Below are 23,943 nucleotides of genomic sequence, written 5' to 3' on the forward strand. Positions count from 1 at the left end.
CCCTGCCGTGTAGTTCTGGGCTGATCCCTCACCTTCCTCATGATCATTGATGCCCCACAAGGTGAGATCTTGCATGGAGCCCCAGACCGAGGTTGATTGACCGTCATCTTGAACTTCTTCCATTTTCTAATAATTGCGCCAACAGTTGTTGCCTTCTCACCAAGCTGCTTGCCTATTGTCCTGTAGCCCATCCCAGCCTTGTGCAGGTCTACAATTTTATCCCTGATGTCCTTACACCGCTCTCTGGTCTTGGCCATTGTGGAGAGGTTGGAGTCTGTTTGATTGAGTGTGTGGACAGGTGTCTTTTATATAGGTAACGAGTTCAAACAGGTGCAGTTAATACAGGTAATGAGTGGCGAACAGGAGGGCTTCTTAATGAAAAACGAACAGGTCTGTGAGAGCCGGAATTCTTACTGGTTGGTAGGTGATCAAATACTTATGTCATGCAATAAAATGCAAATGAATTACTTAAAAATCATACAATGTGATTTTCTGGATTTTTGTTTTAGATTCCGTCTCTCACAGTTGAAGTGTACCTATGATACAAATTACAGACCTCTACATGCTTTGTAAGTTGGAAAACCTGCAAAATCGGCAGTGTATCAAATACTTGTTCTCCCCACTGAACAAATAAAAGAAAACTGAAGGTAGTACCTCATGTTTTACTCTATTAGAAAATGTTTTCTCCAGTTTGGTGCCTACTGAACACAATCCAGGCCATCTAGGGACAACCCCCTGTGTCTCTGTGACATTAGAGGATGCCAGGAATATCACCCTTACACCCCCGCAGCCCTGACACATACACACACACACACACACAAACGACAAGGTGAAGTCACTCGGCTGTCAATCACTCTGCATCCGTCGGAACCTCTCCTGAGCCGCTTCCAGCCACTTCCTATTTCAGCATCAAGCTGTGCCAATTGGCCCCCTTAATCATCTTGGCAACAGGACACAAGGGAGATCGTTAGAAAACACAAACCACAGGGCCAGCTAAAACACCAAATCCTCATTACTGGGCTATCGATGAGAACCTGGAATGTTCAAGGAATAACTCTCCCACTTAAAAAGTAAGTAAGGATGTTTCAAAGTCATTAGACCCACACACACACACACACACACACACACACACACACACACACAGGGTAACGCAAGCATGCAAATACACTTACATACGATAATCAGGCCATTACATTTTCAACTTGACGCGTGTTGAATCTATTTCCTGACTCTGAATACGGCTTGTTTCTATGGTGATACACGAGGACTAACTTTCCAGGGGAATCATTGGCTCCCCTGTGTTTCATCTATGCAAATTAAGTCAAGCATGAAAAGGGCCACTTGCAAACGGCCATTTATTATAAAAACCCTACCAGGTTCTCAAACCTAATGCTGCTGGTATGATATGCATCGTTTCAAATGACACATTCAAACAACAATCTAGATTCTAGACCGAAATAACTAAATGTATTTTTTGGGGTGTTTTTTCATTATTTTATAGGCAGAGGGCATATAGTACAACTTGTTTGAAAAATATATACACGTATACATTTATTTGCAATATTGAGTGTTTATTTTGCCTACTTGATATTCCTTGTGTCAAATGTGTACAGTATTCTCTTATGGAGAGCAGCTCCAGTAAGAGTCATAGCCAGAAGGAGCTTCCTCTTAACCAATCAGAAAGTAGGTGGAATGAGAAGAAAAGAGCATGCTTGAGTGACAGCCTTCACTCTGCCCCAGCCATCAGTGACACAATTACCTGAGGCTCTTTACTTCCACCATTTTGTATGTAGCCTACATGGCTGACATTATGAATGGTTCATTGTAATTGAAGAACATATGAAACTGTTGTACCCTTGACATGATAAAAGCAGAAACTATCATATTGCTTTGAAAATGACATCGCAATGGTCTCCTTATGGAAAAATATTCTCATCTTCACCAAACGGTATGCTCAACAATCTTTGGAATAATGCTTGTGCTTACACCATATTTCCAATATTCTTTGGAATAACACTTTCTTGTCCTTTTCTACAATGTTTTTTGGAATAACGCTGTCCTCCCTTTGCCTCCACTGTTCCTTACAACAACATGTTCTTGTCATTGTGCTGCTCTGGCTGGTTTAGCTTCAGAGCCTACTGTATATGCATTCAAATCAAATCAAATGTATTTATATAGCCCTTCTAAGATCAGCTAATAACTCAAAGTGCTGTACAGAAACCCAGCCTAAAACCCCAAACAGCAAGCAATGCAGGTGTAGAAGCACAGTGGCTAGGAAAATCTCCCTAGAAAGGCCAAAACCTAGGAAGAAACCTAGAGAGGAACCAGGCTATGAGGGGTGGCCAGTCCTCTTCTGGCTCCCTTGAAGGCTGACTCAATCGTCTCTTCTTGCTATAAAACACAGGGTGTGTGTGAGTGCGTGCCTGTTTGTGTGTGCATGCCTTTGTGTGTGTGCGTATGTGGGTGTTAGAACGAGGATTGATTTCCATTTCATCTGGGGGTAGGTTTGTGTCGGCACTGGTTACTTCACCAATGAATCAGAAGGTAATAGTATGTCTCTTAGCACACAGGCTGTCTAGATGTGCTAACCACTGAGCCTCCAGCTCCACTCATATCTCCCATAGCAGCATGCACACACACACACTTTCTCTCTCGGTCTCTCCGTCTCAAAAACCTTTAAGCACATTAACATGCACGGCTTAACATGATCTTACCATTATAGATATTGCCTGCACACCCTACCGCACAGCAGTATATCAATACAGTGTGAGGATTTTACATTGCATTTATACAGAAAACCTGTAGCCAACTACGCCACTATGAAATTGAAGTGCTGTATGCTAATATTCTAGTGGTGAACTACAGTGTAACATTTTTAAACACATAAAAATATATATATACAACAACTACCATAATGTGTGCTACTATAAGTGTTAATACCACTACCAATAAATATCATAATAATACTACTACAACTACTAGCAGTGTTTGTGTCTGCTAATGACAGTGGCCAGTTGCCACACTTTAAATGAATATGTGGTTAAGGAGTATTACAGTATCTGTGATTAACGCCAGAGCCTGCAGCCCAGCCTAGCAGTGCCTTTGATGCAGATGGAAAGCCTTGAAAGAGAGAAAAATATCCCTATTCTCTGTTTTTCATGATGGGGCACTTCCTCACATACCCCGGGCAAAGAGTGTGTTAAAGTCTAAGAGATAAGCTTGGTGCCCGCTTCCCCACACACACACACTTTGCAGCTGCATGAATGACAAATTAGATATTGCGACCTAGATGCAGACCACTGTCCCAGTATGAGAGGCAGCTGTGGAGCAGATTGTAGGGAACAGGCTTTTGGAGATCTAGCCAAAAACTCTTAGCATTAGTCGGTGAGCAGCCTGTCTATGGGACAACCCACAGATTTACCCTCATTAGCTCAGTAGCGCAAGCTAATGGCAGCCGTTCGATAGCTAGCTAGAGTGCTAACATCCCATGATTTACAGACTTCAGTTAGCCTAAACTATAGCTGACCATGATAAGAAACAAAAAATGTAATACATTTTAATATTTGTACTTTTTAAATAAATATCTGCAGTCAACTTGTGCACGAGGTAATATATAAAGCAGATTGCGTTCATCATTTCTCATTATGAAGCTTACCGGTACTAGTTTCCTAAAACAGCTGTTTGAGCCACACGCTTGAGTTTGTTTACAAAGAAGCAAAACGAGCAAAACGGGATCTTCGTGAGGTCAGTCACTCCTGCAGCACAACTTAAGTGAGTGAGGTAATCAAGTTCCACTTAAAATTCCCTACTAATGTTTGCCAGCTATATATCTTATAACTATTAAGTTATCTAACTGTGCCAAATAAATTCTCTCCAGCTGTGTTTTGATAACTTGCTAATGTTAGCTAAGTGGCTAACGTTAGCTTGCAAGATCAAGTTTCTTGGTAACAGCTTAAGAGACAATCCCTTCCTGCGTTATGATCCCTTCCTGCGTTATGCAAACTGCGTTTTGAGATATTTGCATACATTTATGAGCTGGATTGTCTGTCTTGGGAGTAAATGTTGGCATGCGCTCATTAGCATCTACCAAGAATCCGCTATGGGGATTTCTTAGTACTAGTTAGCATGTTATTAACATTATGGTAACTGACGTTTTTGGGTCATTTTTTACGTTGGAAAAAACTTATGTGCACTCCTTGTGCCGGTAATACTTTATATCCCGGGATGGCACAGGCATGGTATGAAGGTATGGGAATCTGGGTACCGCCCAACCCTAACTGGAAGTCCATTCGGCTTAAATTATGAGAAAGAATGGCTATTCAGATCAACACAAAGCCTTAGACCAGGGGTCGGGAACCTATGGCTCCCGAGCCAGGTGTGGCTCTTTTGATGATTGCATCTGGCTCGCAGATAAAAAAATAAAATAAAAAATAAAAAAGTGAGATTTTTTGTTCTTTTTTTTTTCTCCCCTTTTCTCCCCAATTTTCGTGGTATCCAATCGCTAGTAATTACTATCTTGTCTCATCGCTACAACTCCCGTACGGGCTCGGGAGAGACGAGGGTCGAAAGCCATGCGTCCTCCGAAGCACAACCCAACCAAGCCGCACTGCTTCTTAACACAGCGCGCCTCCAACCCGGAAGCCAGCCGCACCAATGTGTCGGAGGAAACACAGAGTATCGTACATTTCAGGACGAATGGACCGAAGAATTCGCCTTTGTGGAGAGAGCAGGTTCTGCGGTGTGTCTAATTTGCAATGACAAAATTACATCGATGAAACGGTCGAATGTAAATCGGCACTTCGACAAATTCAGAGGCTTATTATACCGACATTTAGTTGAATTCACTTTTAAAATATATTATATGGCTCTCACTGAAATAAATTTCCAAATTATTTGCTTTCATGGCTCTCTTAGTCAAAAAGGTTCCCGACCCCTGCCTTAGACCAACAAAAGCCAAGAGACTTCTTTGTGGACCAAAATAAAAAGCGACTCATTACCACAAACATGACTTCTCCAGGTCATGACCTCCTCTTTGACTGAACAAGACTTCCTATATGAACTAAAACCATTGGAGATATATCAGTTCTCCTGTGAATGACCCAGTCTGATCTTCTGATCGCCTCACCAACCAACAACAACAGCCTCATCTTGCAACCAGTCAGAGAGCTTGGCCTAAGGCCCATATCAGCCTCAGCAGCCCTTAATGAGCTTTTCTCTTAATGACAGACATCTAGCTTACATCTAGCTCTCTTTCTCACTCTCACTCCATCGCTTTCCCTCCATCGCTTTCTCTCTCTCACTCTCCCTCCATCTCTGTGAGCCCTTAGGAGTCTGACCAGATGTAGACAGGTGAAAACAGGCCCTATTACCATCCTCAGAAGACCAGACCAGGCCACTAAATGTAAACAACACAGAGGCAGGGGGAAAATGTCTTGAACGAAGAAGACACCTAATTGGCTGCATGCTGTCTGACCTGTTCAGATCAAGGACCTGAAGGCCAACGCCCGGAAACCGCCCAGAAACGACGACCATCGCAGATTTTTAAACACAGCGGCAACAAGGTGCTGGGACTGAGACAATGAATGACTTGCTGTGATCTAATTTCTTTCCATCTTCCCATCCATCCTTGGCCAAATGAACTCTCAAAAGCAAAAATGACCTGGTTAGTACGATCAGATCAATGTGGTTTCATATTCAATGGATGGAGAGAGAAGATCGAGAACGTTGTGATCTACACAGAGCATGTGTTATTTTTGGTGATGTGTTGTCATGTTGTTTGCTGAGGATGCGCACATTAGATCTGAGCTCCCTCCATATTTTTTATATCTGAAAACAGACGGCCAAGTCAGTGCGCTCGAGTCGTTTCACGAGAACATGCTTTGTTTCAAACAGCAAGCCATCTGCTCACCGGTAGTTCATTCATTAGCAAATTTTATATGAATTACTTCAGGTTCAGCCAACCAAACATTCAGGTCGGCAGCTAGTCCAGGTGAAAGTCTAACCAGGCAAAAGCAGCTGTGCGAGTAAAGACCCACTGGGACAGAGGTGGAATCACAGGTCCCAGAGCGGTGTGGTTAAAAAAAGAATCTGCCAGCCAAAGGTTTTCCTGATCAGGTAACCTAACCAGGTAAAATTCTGGACCTTATACGGTATGATGAGATTCATCTGTTGTAAAAATGTTTATTATGGAATATATTGGGACAATAGTATTTTTAATAATGTCAAATGGTTAAAAAATAACTACTGGAAAAACTCCTGGCCTTGGGGAGGATGAAAACCCAGTCAAACTGCAGGAACCTTGTGGGGTGTTTCCTATACACAGACACAGAAAGCAACATGATTAGACAAAACTGACAGGGCTGAGCTTGCATTATGCAGGTTTGCATCATGTAGTCCTGACCTAAGCAAATGTAGGCCTTGTAAAACATTTACTCAGTCTGTCAGCTAGTATACATTGATTATATACTTACTTCCGGCGCTGACAGAGATGGCCGCCTCGCTTCGCGTTCCTAGGAAACTATGCAGTATTTTGTTTTTTTACGTGTTATTTCTTACATTGGTACCCCAGGTAATCTTAGGTTTCATTACATACAGTCGGAACTATTGAATATAAGAGCAACGTCAACTCACTATCATTACGACCAAGAATATGACTCTCCCAAAGCGGATCCTGTGTTTTGCCTTCCACCTAGTACAATGGATCAGATCCCAGCCGGCGACCCTAAACAACGACGCCGTAAAAGGGGCAAACGAAGCGGTCTTCTGGTCAGGCTTCGGAGATGGGTACATCGCGCTCCACTCCCTAGCATACTACTCGCCAATGTCCAGTCTCTTGACAACAAGGTTGATGAAATCCGAGCAAGGGTAGCATCCCAGAGAGACATCAGAGACTGTAACGTTCTTTGCTTCACGGAAACATAGCTCACTCGAGAGACGCTAACGGAGTCGGTGCAGCCAGATGGTTTCTTCACGCATCGCACCAACAGAAACAAACATATTTCTGGTAAGAAGAGGGGCGGGGGGGGTATGCCTTATGATTAACGAGACGTGGTGTGATCATAGCAACATACAGGAACTCAAGTCATTCTGTTCACCTGATTTAGAATTCCTCACAATCAAATGTCGACCGCATTATCTACCAAGGGAATTCTCTTCGATTATAATCACAGCCGTATATATTCCCCCCCAAGCAGACACATCGATGGCCCTGAACGAACTTCATTTGACTCTATGTAAACTGGAGACCACACACCCTGAGGCTGCATTCATCGTAGCTGGGGATTTTAACAAGGCTAATCTAAAAACAAAACTCTCTAAATTCTATCAGCATATCGATTGTGCTACCAGGGCTGGTAAAACCCTGGATCATTGTTATTCTAACTTCCGCGATGCATATAAGGCCCTCCGCCGCCCTCCTTTCGGAAAAGCTGACCACGACTCCATTTTGTTGCTTCCAGCCTACAAATAGAAACTAAAACAAGAAACTCCAGTGCTCAGGTCTGTTCAACGCTGGTCCGACCAATCTGACTCCACGCTTCAAGACTGCTTCGATCACGTGGATTGGGATATGTTCCGCATTGCGTCCAACAACAACATTGACGAATACGCTGATTCGGTGAGCGAGATCATTAGAAAGTGCATCGGTGACATAATACCCACAGCAACGATTAAAACATTCCCAAACCAGAAACCGTGGATTGATGGCAGCATTCGCGTGGAACTGAAAGCGCGAACCACTGCTTTTAACCAGGGCAAGGTGACCGGAAACATGACCAAATACAAACAGTGTAGCTATTCCCCCCGCAAGGCAATCAAACAAGCTAAGCGTCAGTATAGAGACAAAGTAGAGTCGCAATTCAACAGCTCAGACACAAGAGGTATGTGGCAGGGTCTACAGTCAATCACGGATTACAAAAAGAAAACCAGCCCCGTCGCGGACCAGGATGTCTTGCTGCCAGACAGACTAAATAACTTTTTTGCTCGCTTTGAGGACAATACAGTGCCACTGACACGGCCCGCTACCAATACCAGCGGGCTCTCCTTCACTGCAGCTGAGGTGAGTAAAACATTTAAACGTGTTAACCCTCGCAAGGCTGCAGGCCCAGACGGCATTCCCAGCCGCGTCCTCAGAGCATGCGCAGGCCAGCTGGCTGGTGTGTTTACGGACATATTCAATCAATCCTTATCCCAGTCTGCTGTTCCCACATGCTTCAAGAGGGACACCATTGTTCCTGTTCCCTAGAAAGCTAAGGTAACTGAGCTAAACAACTACCGCCCCGTAGCACTCACTTCCGTCATCATGAAGTGCTTAGAGAGACTAGTCAAGGACCATATCACCTCCACCCTACCTGACACCCTAGAGCCACTCCAATTTGCTTACCGACCCAATAGGTCCACAGACGACGCAATCGCAACCACACTGCACACTGCCCTAACCCATCTGGACAAGAGGAATAACTATGTAAGAATGCTGTTCATCAACTACAGCTCAGCATTTAACACCATAGTACCCTCCAAACTCGTCATCAAGCTCGAGACCCTGGGTCTTGACCCCGCCCTGTGCAACTGGGTACTGGACTTCCTGACGGGCCGCCCCCAGGTGGTGAGGGTAGGTAAAAACATCTCCACCCCGCTGATCCTCAACACTGGGGCCCCACAAGGGTACGTTCAGAGCCCTCTCCTGTACTCCCTGTTCACCCACGACTGCGTGGCCATGCACGCCTCCAACTCAATCATCAAGTTTGCGGACGACACTACAGTGGTAGGCTTGATTACCAACAACGACGAGACGGCATACAGGGAGGAGGTGAGGGCCCTCGGAGTGTGGTGTCAGGAAAATAACCTCACACTCAACGTCAACAAAACAAAGGAGATGATTGTGGACTTCAGGAAACAGCAGAGGGAGCAACCCCCTATCCACATCGACGGGACAGTAATGGAGAGGGTAGTAAGTTTTAAGTTCCTTGGTGTACACATCACGGACAAACTGAATTGGTCCACCCACACAGACAGCGTTGTGAAGGCGCAGCAGCGCCTTTTCAACCTCAGGAGGCTGAAGAAATTCAGCTTGTCACCAAAAGCACTCACAAACTTCTACAGATGCACAATCGAAAGCATCCTGTCGGGCTGTATCACCGCCTGGTACGGCAACTGCTCCGCCCACAACCGTAAGGCTCTCCAGAGGGTAGTGAGGTCTGCACAACGCATCACCGGAGGCAAACTACCTGCCCTCCAGGACACCTACACCACCCGATGTCACAGGAAGGCCATAAAGATCATCAAGGACAACAACCACCCGAGCCACTGCCTGTTCACCCCGCTATCATCCAGAAGGCGAGATCAGTACAGGTGCATCAAAGCAGGGACCGAGAGACTGAAAAACAGCTTCTATCTCAAGGCCATCAGACTGTTAAACAGCCACCACTAACATTTAGTGGCCGCTGCCAACATACTGACTCAACTCCAGCCACTATAATAATGGGAATTGATGGAAATTTATGTAAAAATTTATCACTAGCCACTTTAAACAATGCCACTTAATATAATGTTTACATACCCTACATTACTCATCTCATATGTATATGTATATACTGTACTCTATATCATCTACTGCATCTTGCCATCTTTATGTAATACATGTATCACTAGCCACTTTGAACTATGCCACTTTATGTTTATATACCCTACATTACTCATCTCATATGTATATACTGTACTCTATACCATCTACTGCATCTTGCCTATGCCGTTCTGTACCATCACTCATTCAGATATCTTTATGTACATATTCTTTATCCCTTTACACTTGTGTGTATAAGGTAGTAGTTGTGGAATTGTTAGGTTAGATTACTCGTTGGTTATTACTGCATTGTCGGAACTAGAAGCACAAGCATTTCGCTACACTCGCATTAACATCTGCTAACCATGTGTATGTGACAAATAAAATTTGATTTGATTAATTCCAGTGAATCATTGTGGAATTAAAAAGTCTAGGTAGCCTAGACAGCCCAAGTTGAAATATAAAGCAAATTTGATCCCCTTCACATTTTCTCACAAACAAATGGGCTATAAAATACACAACGTTACCGTTTTGTTTACCCTGGCCAGAGTCACAGGGCGCATAGTAGGCTAGACTATGCAGCTGAGTTTCCGGGTATTTTCCAACCTGTACACCATCAGTGAAAATGGGCGTGAGCAGGAGGTGAGCGGCAATTTCTCAAATATGCCAGCAGATCGCTGCACACTACTGATCACGCACTGACACACGTATTTCCGGGATGGTACACTTCCGATTATGCATTAACAAGGATTTCTGGTATTGTACACTCCCGATTATTATGCATTAACATAATCTGACTTTTCGGGTGTGTAAACTTATTTTCTGAAGCTACATTTTTTAAATAGGCGGGTTTAGCCATTTGTGGCTGAGGTAACTAGTGACGACCCTTGGAAAGAGGAGACGTCATAGCGTCTAACTAGTACCACTCACGTTACACAGTAGGCAGACGTTAGTGTAGTGTGTGAACATCAATTATCTGCTGTGCATTTCAATTATTTACTAGCTAGCATTAGTCAGCTGAATGAAGTAACAGGGATTAATACATGTATTTTATCAGGCAAGCTACTGTAGCCAGCTACTTTGTGTGAAGCAAGTAGGAGTTTAGGGGTTAAAAGTGTTGCTAGCTAGCTAATGTTAGCTAGCTAACTTAGCCAACTAATAGGCTAACGTTAATGTTCGCTATGGAGTCGTTTTAATTGCTACCTAGCTAGTTAAGCAAGTTAGCGATAACAATCATGAGGTGGCATGTACCTGCTGGCTAACTAGCTAGCTAGCTGGAGATGCCTGACAAATAATGCCTAATGAATGATGTGGAAATTGAGCAAGTTGAGGTGACTAAACTGCTTCGAGTAACTATGGATTGTAAACTGTCATGGTCAAAACATATTGATACAACCAGGGGCGAAAATCTGAGATCAACCTTGGAGGGGACAATTACATTAAATTTTCTCAAGAGCAATTCCTGAGGGGGACACCAAAAGTAGTGCTGTAACACATAGCATACGTTGTTAAATGTATATTGAGGAACCATAATTCCTACAACTGGATAATTGATAGGTACAGTAGTTAACTGAAGGGTTTTCCCAACTTGTTCAAATGTTTAAATCATTATAATTCTACTACTAATAATAGTTATAGCAGTGCTCCTTACCAGTCCAGTATGTATGCAGGTATTCGTACTTACAACCAGCAATATCAAGAAAGGTCAGTAGGTGACAATGGTACTGTACACTGTATGGGTGTAGTTTTCATAAATACAATGAACATGGTGTGATCACATCTAAAAGAATCTCCATTGAGAACCATCACAAAGTTGGTCTCCGTATTGAATTGACCTTTTAATTTGACTTTTTCTGATACATTTATATAGTCATTAAATATGTCCACCTGGCCTGAGTCTACAATATCTTTGCAAGAACAAAAAGCTTAAAATAAGTAGAGTTCTAAAAGCAAAATAACTACTTCAATGAAAAACCCAAATAAATCAACCAAAATATCCTTCAGTCAGTGTCTCAACTCTTCAAACAGCAGCTATGGACAAGTATGTCGCACAAAGTATGCAATTTTAAATAAAATAACATGAAATAAATCATTTGTAAGTGTACTAAAAACTACTAAACAAAAGAACAACTATCAATTACACCATGGGTTCTCAAACAGGGTTCCATGTACTAATTGCAAGGGGTCCGTGAAATAAAAAAGTGTAATGAATGTAGTCAGTACCACAAAGTTGCCAGTAAGTTTACATATAATATAAAGGGGGTGGAGGTCCCTGAGGACCGCTAAAAACCTTGCCTGCCTTGCCTCAAAATATGCAGGGGTTCCAGTACCCCAAAAAGGTTGAGAACCACTGCTATACACACTACTGAACAAAAGAACCGAGCATATGTTTGCGGGTTTCCTCAACAACACATCAGTTGGCACTTTCGCAATGCCCTCGCCTGTTGTCTCCGACACCCTGTATAGCCCAATAAACTCCTTGTGAGGAACAAGGTCATGGTCAACATAACGCAGACAGACATTCTCCTGTTCAGCACCAGAGACATCTTGAGTACCATCAACAATTAATGAAAATTGTACAATCGGAAGAGACCTAATCTTAGCTGCAATGCCTCGATTGACTATTGGCCATGATGTTCAGAATTTCATTCTGTGCTTTGGGGCCTGTGTACATTGTGGTACGCTCTGTTAACCACTTCAGTAAAATGGGATCATCCTCTTCTGCCCTAAGTTTCAAAATCTGGTATAAATTCCCACTGTCATCCGTGTGGCCTCTAAAGGCTTGTCCCTGTCTTACTACATGACGCACCGAACTAACAATTTTCATCAAGCAATGCCTTGCGTCATCCTGCTGTTTACCCCACGCGCTGGACATAACTGGACACTGATTGGATTTTAGCTGGTGTGCTGTTACAATTACAAAGTGCCGGTGGGTTTGGCAATTTTGATGTGCTGTGAATTTTTCAATGCCTTTTCTCCAGTTCCTAAATCCTGCACTAACGAAGGCAGCATCAGCTCTTTGGCCAAAAGATGGCTGGCTTGAAAACCCTTGGCTACAGTGAAAACACAACACTCCTTTTATTGATGGATTATAATGTAGCCAGGGGAAATCGCGAAACCATCTCTCTTGAAACGTCAACACTCTGTTGGCAAGAGTTTGCGGTTCTATAAATTGTGGGTGTGGCTGATATGGTTTTGTGCCATCACTGTGGTAACTGGACAATGCTGTGCCACTGTCCCCTATACTGGTGCTGCTGGCAACAAGGGTGACACTTGGTCCTGCCGTGGCTGTGACACTGTCCTCTGAAGTCTCTCTCCCTGGCTCTTTCCCTTTCACCACCCTAACTGACTCAGTCTGTCTCCTAGAAAATAAATAAGGTGTTTGCCGTACTCCTAACTACCGGTACCCAAAACTACACAATTAATCACAACAGCAATACCATTGCCGTAAACAAATCTTAGTTTAGTCACCAGTTTAAGTTGAGAGTGGGGGTATCCATGGCATTTTCCAATTATGTCCCTATTTTACAAGTCAAAAAAATTGAGAACCTTTCATAATGTTGCCAAACAAAGACTCAACAAACTTACCTGAGACTCCCTGTCTGCCAATCTGTCCCTGCATATCTGTCCCCAGCTCTGCTGTCTGTGTGCCATCTGTTGCCTGCTCTGCCTAATGACATCATTGTGAAACATTTCCATTAGCATTTTACTTCTTTCTTATGAACATTTTATCAACTAGTCTTTGAGATATTAGGATACTAGAGTTCTTACTATGCGTTTTGGTGTACTGACAAATACTCTGATGTCCGTCTTCTTACTTTTTTCTGCCATTTTTCTACCTGGCTGGCTGGCTGGCCTAGCTGCACACACACACATTTACACAACACATGCTGCAACCTTTTGTAATTTAAATAGTTTGTTTCATATTGGCTGGCTTCCAACAATAGCTGAATTTGTAAAGCTAGCGAGCACCAATTCCGTTTCTGTGTGTTTGCTATAATCTTTGCTGCCTGGTTAAATAAAGGTGAAATAAAATAAAATAAAAAAAGTTCACTAGCGACAATTTATCTTTTGCAACGAGACCATTATATATATTTAAGACAATGGTAGAAGAGAGTGTAGTTCTGTTCTGTTCAGTTTGGACTTCAGTTTATTGCTAACCTTATCACAGGGACGTCGAAGCACTACAGCTGCATGCTGATCTTGGAATAAACTGACGATAGCAAAGATTCCATCTTTGACGACGCCACATAAATGGAATAGGTACTAGCTAGCTTGATAGTTAATGTTTGCTTTAGTTTGCGCGCTAGCTCTGCAAATTCAACTAGTGTGTGAACCCTGCCAACATAAAAATAAATAAATAACATTGCTATAGACCTGCTATGGATTGACTGAATTAACCTCACGTCAGTTACGTACATGTCCCTTTCGGACAGTAGATACGAACCCTTTTTTACCTTGCCAGCTAAAGAACTGGCAGTGGATCAAACCATTGTGAGGCAAAGGGCGGGGGGGGGGTCGCAATCTTTTGAAATTTAAATGCGCTATTAAGTGTCTATAATCAGCACAACTGCTTTCATTGCGTATTATTAATATTATTGAAATTACATAGTTATGTTTACAGTGATATATTGGGGGGGACAAATCATCTTTTTCCCAAGATGGGGGGGTCGTGTCCCCCCCGTCCCCCCTGGGATTTCCGCCTATGGATACAACAGTAGGTAAAATGGAGAGAAGTCTGTCCAAAATAAAGCTCTGCTTTGCCTTCTTAACAACACTATCAACAAGGCAGGTCCTACAGGCCCTAGTTTTGTCACACCTGGACAACTGCTCAGTCATGTGGTCAGGTGCCACAAAGAGGGACTTGGTAAAATTGCAGGTGGCTCAGAACAGGGCAGCACGGCAGGCCCTTAAAAGTACACCGGGAGCTAACAATGATATGCATGTCAATCAATCATGACTCAACATGGAAGAGAGTTTGAGTTCATCACTACTTGTTTTTGTAAGAAGTGTTGACAAGCTGAATGTACCGAAGTGTTGACAAGCTCGGCCACCCATTCATACCCAACAAGACATGCCACCAGAGGTCTCTTCACAATCCCCAAGTCCAGAACAGACTGGACCATGGGAGGTACACAGTACTACATAGAAACATGCTTACATGGAACTATACTCCACATCAGGTAACTGATGCAACAGTAGAATCAGATTTTTAAAAACAGGTAAAAATATACCTTAAGGAACAGCGGGGACTGTGAAGAGACCCAAAGGTACAGACACACGCATACGCACACAAACGCTAGCACACACGTACATTGTACTATTGTTGTATGGCGGGATTATACATTTTGTACTGTAGATATGTAGCGGTGTAATAATGTTATATGATGTACTGTTTTACATGTAAAGTAAGTGTCTTAATGTGTTTGGACACCAGGAAGAGTAGCTATTGCCTTGGCAGCAGCTAATAGGCATCCCTAAATAAATACAAATACAAACCCTAGCTAGCTAACGTATGCTTTGTGTGTTCACCGGCTTCTCTGCAGTGCTGCCGGTGCTGGCTTGCTAACTAGCGAACATTTCCCAAGCCGTTCCATTAGCTAACTAGCTGGTTTATTCTTGACTAATGTTATAGTTTTTGAGGATGTGAACATGCTTTTGCAATATGACATAGCTAGTTTTGTGGTAACGTTAAGCTAATGTTAAAGCTGGAATCTGCTGCACCATCAAATGCTGTCATTTGAGCTAGCTAGCTAGCAAGCTAGCCACCCATTTAGCTGGCGCCTGACTAGCTGAATAGATTATTATAATATATGGGTCATTCTTGGGCTGCGGTATTGTTATTTTTTAATTAACTATTTTTTTTTACTAGAATAAATGCATTTTCTGAACACCCTACAACATTAAGTACATATTAAACCTTCAAGAAAACATAGTTCAGAACCTCAGGCATTAAAGCCCTTTTTTATTGTCTGATTTGGACACCATTTATCTTCAACCCTGTCACAGACAATATGGAAGTTGTCTGAATATGATTATAAAAGATACTTGTCCTCCAAACTAATTCAATTCTAATAAATATAAAATGTATGTAAAATCTGGGAATTTTGCTACATTAAACCCTAAAATAGACAGATTGTGTGTCAGCGGGCTGATCATTTAAATAAAAGAATGCTTTCAATTCAGAATCTGAACATAAATCTAATCTTCTTGGGATTGTCCTTAACATTTCACATTGAGCTCATAAAACATTAAATTCATATTAATTAATCTTTACCATTTTATTTAACAAATATCGTCATGTGACAGGGTTGAATACTGTAACGTGGTTGAAGAAACACATCGGTTCCCATATAAACTAGTTAGTTTACTATCAAAATCCCTCCAAGATTTACCCCAAAACATTGCATTTCATTGTATGCAACCATGTAATAAGGACATTAGATATATTTAGAATAATCTGGGTTTTAATAACAAAACTGCAGTAAATATTGAAACATAAAAAAACACCAGACATTAAGGTAATTAATAACGTTCAACTGGTTTCATCAGAAAAGTTAAACATGTCACCAAACTGTAGGAACATTTTACAAGGGCATTTAGAATGCTAGAACAGCTGTAACTACAGCACTAGTGTCAGCATGACTATCCTTCTTCTCAGGAGCACCATACAGTATTCATTCATTCATGGTTTTCTTCCTGAGAGTCTTGCCCACACATCTCTCTCAACCGTTACGTGGCGGGATGTCACACGCTGTGGGGGTGGAATCACCTCAAGGACTTCAAACTGATACCAGTGGATGTCGTCTCGAGAAGGCCAGAAAAATATGTTCGGTCCTACACGATGCATACATTTCACTTGTACACTCATTTCATCCATGCTGAGGATGATGGCAGAGGAATAATGGCTGAGGATGATGCCTGACTAAAGGTCATCATCATATTCCACTACACACACTGCCCAAGAACACCTGTATTTCTCCACTGGATTTCGTCCACAGGTTGTGGATTTTCCTCATTGGCTGGCTTTTCTGGATCAGCCAGGAGCTTCTGCCTAAAACTGAAGTGCTGTGTTAAAGCATGTACAGTTTAGGTCCTTCTTTGTTGAACAAAGGCAGCTGACATCACAATACATCAGCTCACCAGGAGCAAGGGTGATGACCTGATGTATTCTCATAGTGGAGGGCACCGCTTTTATCGGGCTTGGCATCATCTCCATCGCATGTTCAACATCTGGACTTTGTAGAGGAGTGGTCAAGTTCCTCAGTGCTCCTTTCCTCTCCTTGCTTCTTTTGTATGCTGTTCTCCACTGTGTATGCTTCTGACGCTGGTATCTCTCACTTAAATCACTGATCCTTTTCATTTTCCCTGCCTCAATATTTATTTTCCATCTCTGACGCTCTCTCTCAAGGTATTGTTTCCTTTTTTCCCCTCGACACTGCCTTTGTCTTTCTGCTGCTGATGTGGGTGCCATCATTTCCGAGATGTTTCAATGGATAACGTTAAATCAAAGATTCTTAGAATATATACATGTATACACTATAATCCTCGAGTAATTTAGGATCTAGAGCGACTTAAAGGAACAACTGAAGTTAAGAGCCTTGCCCATCTCTCCTACCACTAGGCTACCTGCCTTAAAATATATTTTTTGCTCACATGGAACACATTACAGCATGTTTCATAAGTGAATGAACAACATATAATATATTGAATCATTAATTTCATTAGATGCAATATTCATAAATAAAGTAAATAACTCAACCCTGTCACAGGATTAGAACCCTGTTACAATGAAATGTGACGTGGTTGAGTTTTCTTGTCTCAAAAAGGCCTCTGCTCCTCATGTGGTGAAGGACACATGGTGTCATGGTGTGCATGAAATTAATAGATTGTATAATTTTACAGTTAAAGTATAATTTTGATAAGTATTAGTTTTCATTCTTTATTTCATGTAACGGGGTTGAGTTGGTCAGCTCGACTATCACCACCTGACTTAAAAAAAAATAAAAAAAATACAGATATAAAAGAATGTGATTACTTGCCTGTTTCTGTACCAAACAGTTGAAAATTGTTGAATGGTGTCACTTCCTGTTAATGATGGCACATAAGGATGGAATGACCATTTTTATTGGCAGGGTTTGTTTGGTTGGCATGATGGGGTTGAGTGTAGAATGAGGGACAGAGCTAAATTGTGTGATTTTAATCAATAATCATGCATTTATTTGACAAAAATACTTTCTCAACAAAATAACACAAATATATGTTTGCATTAATGGCAACAGCTATTAATTATGTGCACATTTTATTAAGTAAACATTTTGTGAAACGCCTGGGGGACATGGCACAATTCATAGTGTCAGTTAAAAAATAAGATGTTTAATAATAATAGTTAAAATGAATGCTATATTTATTTCAATTCGTTATACTGGACATTTCAATTCATATACAAATCTTTTAATATTTTATTTTGGTAACCCAATACTTGAAAAATAATTAAAAAAGAGAGCGACTGAAATATTACCAGAGCCCAAGAATGACCCGTATACTGAACAAAAATAAACCCAACAATTTCAAAGATTCTCAGAGCTCTGATGCTGCTGGTCATTAGTAGCCTACCAAACTTGCTAACGTAAACTCACCCCATTCCATACAAATGTGCGGAACCGCAACATTCAAACGAGGCTACAAAGAAAACTAATGGGACTGTAGCGAATGTGTTGACTTCAAAATCAGGTGTGTGAACTAGGTTTCTATTCAAGCGTTGATCGACATGGTAATGGCTCTATAGTATTGGAGAAAAGTTGAAAAAACTGACCCTCCGTTACATCTAGACGTGTCATGTCGTAACGTACAGCACGCATAAGGCAACTATTTCTGTCTTACAATCTCTCCACCAGGTGTAGCACTTCTCTCATCCTTTAAAAACAAAAAATGGACAGTAAGGGGGATACCTCGTAATTTTTTGCGTCTTCATTGCATGCGATCATCATTCTCTAAGTCGCTGTTTACTTCTAAGATCACTTTAGCGCCGCCCTAAAAACCCGATTCAAATTCGACACAAACCTTCAAATAGGTATGTAATGACACATTATATAACCTCTTGATAGTGTTTTATTTACATTTTAGAGGTGATAAGGTGATAAGTTGGACAGATCGAGTGAAAAAAAGCTATTTTCCCACACAATATCTCTCCTTCTCACTCTCACGCATTAGTTTCGCTTCCCCACCCGCCATTTTTAAAAAGACCCGAAGGGGCTCATTGCCTGCTTGAATTATGCAGAAACGGGCTGCGTTCAGGTCATGTAATTGATCATGTTGGAAAGGGGAGAAATTGTGCTTTACAATGGTATTGACATTACAGTTGATCTGGAAGTATTACGCTTTGGGGCGCTAAAATAAGGGCAATTGTACAGACCAAGGCGATGTACAAGTTTACGTTAACTGCCTGGTACTCTGCACTCTATTGTCCCTCTAATCATTCTGACGTCAATGCAAATGTATTCGAAAATCTAATAAACACATCATGAGAGCCCATGAGCACATGTTGCGCAACATTTCTATAGGCTATGCAATTGCGGGAGAAAACCGAGTGATGGCCGAAGAGAATCCCATCAGATTTCTATAGGTTGGGTCTACTATATTTATTTATCTTTCCTAATATTAAGCACATTGCTTATATTTACAACAGGAGTATAGACCACTTGGCTGGCATGAAAATAAACCACGGGGAAAAGCGTCCTCTATTCGCAATTTAAGTGCATAGATGACAACTATTTTCCCCCAGCTGCCCCTGTTTCGAGACAGGTGCATGATAAATGGTCCATTCTAAGTCAAAACAAAATGTCACATATACTAAATAATATATGTAAAGACAAGACTAAATCAAGAATAGTCTGATGGGTGACAATATTACCCTATCACTTGTGAATTATATATTATCAATTGTGAATGAAGCCCAGCTTAAGAAACAATTGATTATTTTGAGAGTTGTTTGAATCATAGTCACACACCTCATGTAGGCTAGCACATAGGCCTATATGTTTTAATAAGGTTTGTATCACAACTAAAGTGGCCAAATAACTTGTTAAAATTAAGCACATTAATCCATTTTACAAGGGGTGTAGAGCCTAACTGGCATATATAAGCAGCGCGTGAGTGTCAAGTTTGGGGAAGATCATTTTCACAATAAAAATGCACCTTTATAATAAAAGCATTACATGCATAATTGCATTTGCGGTCACTTTTGATAATGGTGTTTTCCGCTAATGGAACATTTGCACTTATAGCCTGCTACCATGTGTGCATTTCTGCGCTTATAATGTGAAGAAATTGCCGCCGTCTGTTGCTTCAGCCACATTGCTATCGCATCCCACAACTGTCCCAGACTATGTTTGGAATATTTATTTATCGCACAGAACAGAGTAAGACAACTTTTGTACTATGGGGGATAGTAGATTGGCATAGGCTAGTGCCTTTGCTGTTCGTTAGGCCTACTCATCTTGTAAGCTGACAAAAAGTAAATGTGGACAGTTCTTCCAATATCTTCAATATGCACCTCGGCATTGGACATGTGCAGGTGCATCCCTGATGTGTCTGTCTTAACTTGTAGCCTGTGAGAAAGACCCGATCACATGACGGAGAGCCATGTGAATGAGAGACGCTTTGGATTGCGCAGCACACTCAGGGAGAAGGGCACAACAGGCCGCAAAAGGCATGGATATTGTTAGGGTGCATTATGGACACAAATGAGAGACTATTGGAGTGTGTGCAGCCTGCGCCAAAAAACTAAGCAGAGCTCATGCCTTTCAAGCTACTTTTTCAAATCATCATTAGCCTTACAATGTATTAAAAATCTAAGCATATAGGGCCTCCCGAGTGGCGCAGCGGTCCAAGGACCTGGCAACGCAGTGCTTGAGGCATCACTACAGACCTGGGTTCGATCCCAGGCTGTGTCACAGCTGGTCATGACCGGGAGACCCATGAAGCGGCACACAATTGGTCCAGCTTTGTCCGGGTTAGGGGAGGATTTGGCTGTCCCATCCTTGTCCCATCGCGGTCTAGCAACTCCTTGTGGCGGGCCGGGCGCCTGCAAGCTGACTTCGGTTGCCACAGTCCATTCCAAGATGGCGTAGCAGTCAGACATCTTTGTCCTTCGTCTTGTACCATATATTATTTTTTTTCTTCGCATATGATTTTTTATATTTTTCTAAACCTCAACTTCAAAATAGTCTCCTGCAACCCGCCTCACCCAATGTGGTGTGGATCTGCTTTATTCTAAAGTATTATTCTTTACCTCTGAACCGGAATCCCCCAACAAAAACTAGCCAGCTAACTAGCTACAAGCTAGTAGTCAGCTAACCACTGATAGCAGTCATCAGCAACCTTTAGCTCGGAAAGCTATCGCCAGTTTGTACAACGCGATTCAAACCAGAGCATATCGGACCCATATTCTCTCTATATCCCCGGATTCCTACCGCAAGCTCTGAACGTTCTCACCTGGATCATCGCAGCTAGCTAGCTGCAATACGAGTGACTACTCCTGGCTAACGTCTCTGTCCCGAAGCAAGCACCAATTAGCCTGGAGCTAGCCCATGCTAGGCCCATCTCCCGGCTAGCTGAAGAGGTCCATCAGCCACTCCTGGGCTACAATACCTATTTGCCAACTGGCCTGGACCCCTTTTACTGCCGGTACCGGGTACGGAACCCCGCCGATCCTTCACGACTAGACTACCGTCGTAATCTGCTCGAGGGGTTTACTCAACTGGCTCCTACATCGTGACGTCCCCTGAATGCCCATCTGCTAGCCGCGGCCCGCTAGCTGTCTCGAGCATATCGGACTGTTAGCTAATAGGTCCATGAGCCAATTTCTCGGGCCACTATTCCTATTTTGCCAATCGGCCTGGGCCTCTTTTACTACACGAATCCCTGCTTATCCATCACGACTGGACTACCGCCGTAATCTGCCATAGCCACGGCCCGCTAGCTGTCTAGAGAATCTTGGACTGTTAGCCAATAGGTCCATTTGCCAATTGGACTGACCCCTCTGCTACACGGAACCCTACTAATCCATCACGACTGGTCTATCGATGGAACCGCACAAGGAGGCTAAAACAGACTTTCCTCCGTTGCGACGTCCCTCTAAGGCCCTTCTACTAGCTTGCTAGCCCCGGCCTGCTAACTGTCTGAATCGCCGTGTCTCCAGCCAGCCCAACCACTCACTGGACCCCTATGATCACTCGGCTTCGCATGCCTCTCCCAAATGTCAATATGCCTTGTCCATTACTGTCCTGGTTAGTGATACTTGTTTTATTTCACTGTAGAGCCTCTAGCCCTGCTCAATATGCCTTAACCAACCATTTAGTTCTACCTCCCACATATGCGATGACATCACCTGGTTTAAACATCTCTAGAGACTATATCTCTCTCATCATTACTCAATGCCTAGGTTTACATCCAATGTACTCACATCCTACCATAACTTTGTCTGTACATTATGCCTTAAATCTATTCAATCGCACCCAGAAACCTGCTCCTTTTACTCTGTTCCGAACATACTAGACGACCAGTTCTTATAGCCTTTAGCCGTACCCTTATCCTACTCCTCTGCTATTCCTCTGGTGATGTAGAGGTTAATCCAGGACCTGCCATGCCTAGCTCCACTCCTTTTCCCCAGGTGATCTCATTTGTTGACTTCTGTAACCGTAAAAGCCTTGGTTTCATGCATGTTAACATTAGAAGCCTCCTCCCTAAGTTTGTTATATTCACTGCTTTAGCACACTCTGCCAACCCGGATGTCTTAGCCGTGTCTGAATTCTGGCTTAGGAAGGCCACCAGAAACCCTGAAATTTCCATCCCTAACTATAACATTTTCCGCCAAGATAGAACTGCCAAAAGGGGCGGAGTTGCAATCTACTGTAGAGATAGCCTGCAGAGTTCTGTCTTACTAGCCAGGTCTGTGCCCAAACAATTTGAGCTTCTACTTTTAAAAATCCACCTTTCCAGAAACAAGTCTCTCACCGTTGTCGCTTGCTATAGACCACCCTCTGCCCCCAGCTGTGCCCTGGACACCATATGTGAATTGATTTCCCCCCCATCCATCTATCTTCAGAGCTCGTACTGCTAGGTGACCTAAACTGGGACATGCTTAACACCCCGGCCATCCTACAATCTAAGCTTGATGCCCACAATCTCACACAAATTATCAATGAACCTATCAGGTACAACCCCAAATCCGTAAACACGGGCACCCTCATAGATATCATCCTAACCAACCTGCCCTCCAAATACACCTCTGCTGTTTTCACCCAAGATCTCAGCGATCACTGCCTCATTGCCTTACATCCGTAATAGGTCATCGGTCAAACAACCACCCCTCATCACTGTCAAACACTCCCTAAAACACTTCAGCGACCACACCTTTCTAATCGACCTGGCCAGAGTATCCTGGAATGATATTGACCTCATCCAGTCAGTAAAGGATGCCTGGTTATTCTTTGAACGTGCATTCCTCACGATCTTAAATAAGCATGCTCCATTCAAAAAATGGAGAACCAGGAACATTGAATAGCCCCCGTGATATGAAACTTTTCAGGGAAGTTAGGAACCAATATACACAGGCAGTTGGGAAAGCTGAGGCTAGCTTTTTCAAACAGAAATGTGCATCCTGTAGCACAAACTCAAAAAAGTTCTGGGACACTAAAGTCCATGGAGAATAAGAGCACATCCTCTCAGCTGCCCACTGCACTGAGGCTAGGAAACACTCTCACCACCGATAAATTGAGAATTGAGAATTTCAATAAGCATTGTTCTACGGCTGGCCATGCTTTCCACCTGGCTACCCCTACCCCGGTCAACTGCCCGGCACCCACTTCTTGCAGTCTCTATAGGGGTGCCACAGGGTTCAATTATTGGGCCGACTCTCTTCTCTGTATATATCAATGATGTAGCTCTTGCTGCTGGTGATTCTCTGATCAACCTCTACACAAATGACACCGTTCTGTATACTTCTGGCCCTTCTTTGTTAACTATGTTAACTAACCTCCAGACGGCCTTCAATGTCATACAACTCTCCTCTTCCGTTGCCTCCAACTGCAAGAAAAACTAAATGCATGCTCTTCAACCGATCGCTGCCCGCACCTGCCCGCCCGTCCAGCATCACTACTCTAGACGGTTCTGACTTAGAATATGTGGACAACTACAAATACCTAGGTGTCTGGTTAGACTGTAAACTCTCCTTCCAGACTCACATTAAGCATCTCCAATCCAAAATTAAATCTAGAATCTGCTTCCTATTTCGCAACAAAGCATTCTTCACTCATACTGCCAAACATACCCTCGTAAAACTGACCATCATACCGATCCTCGACTTCGGCGATGTCATATAC

The 23,943-nt window shown here is 42.7% G+C and overlaps 1 protein-coding gene across 21 annotated transcripts in view; it reads right to left on the reverse strand.

Annotated features, from left to right (window-relative positions):
* kcnma1a (potassium large conductance calcium-activated channel, subfamily M, alpha member 1a) overlaps window positions 1–23,943 on the reverse strand; it is a 306,999-nt gene that overhangs the window by 191,922 nt on the left and 91,134 nt on the right. The gene's annotated exons all lie outside the window — the stretch shown is intronic.

This window comes from Salvelinus fontinalis, chromosome 1 (genome assembly GCF_029448725.1).
Source record: "Salvelinus fontinalis isolate EN_2023a chromosome 1, ASM2944872v1, whole genome shotgun sequence".
Taxonomy (NCBI): Eukaryota; Metazoa; Chordata; class Actinopteri; order Salmoniformes; family Salmonidae; genus Salvelinus; species Salvelinus fontinalis.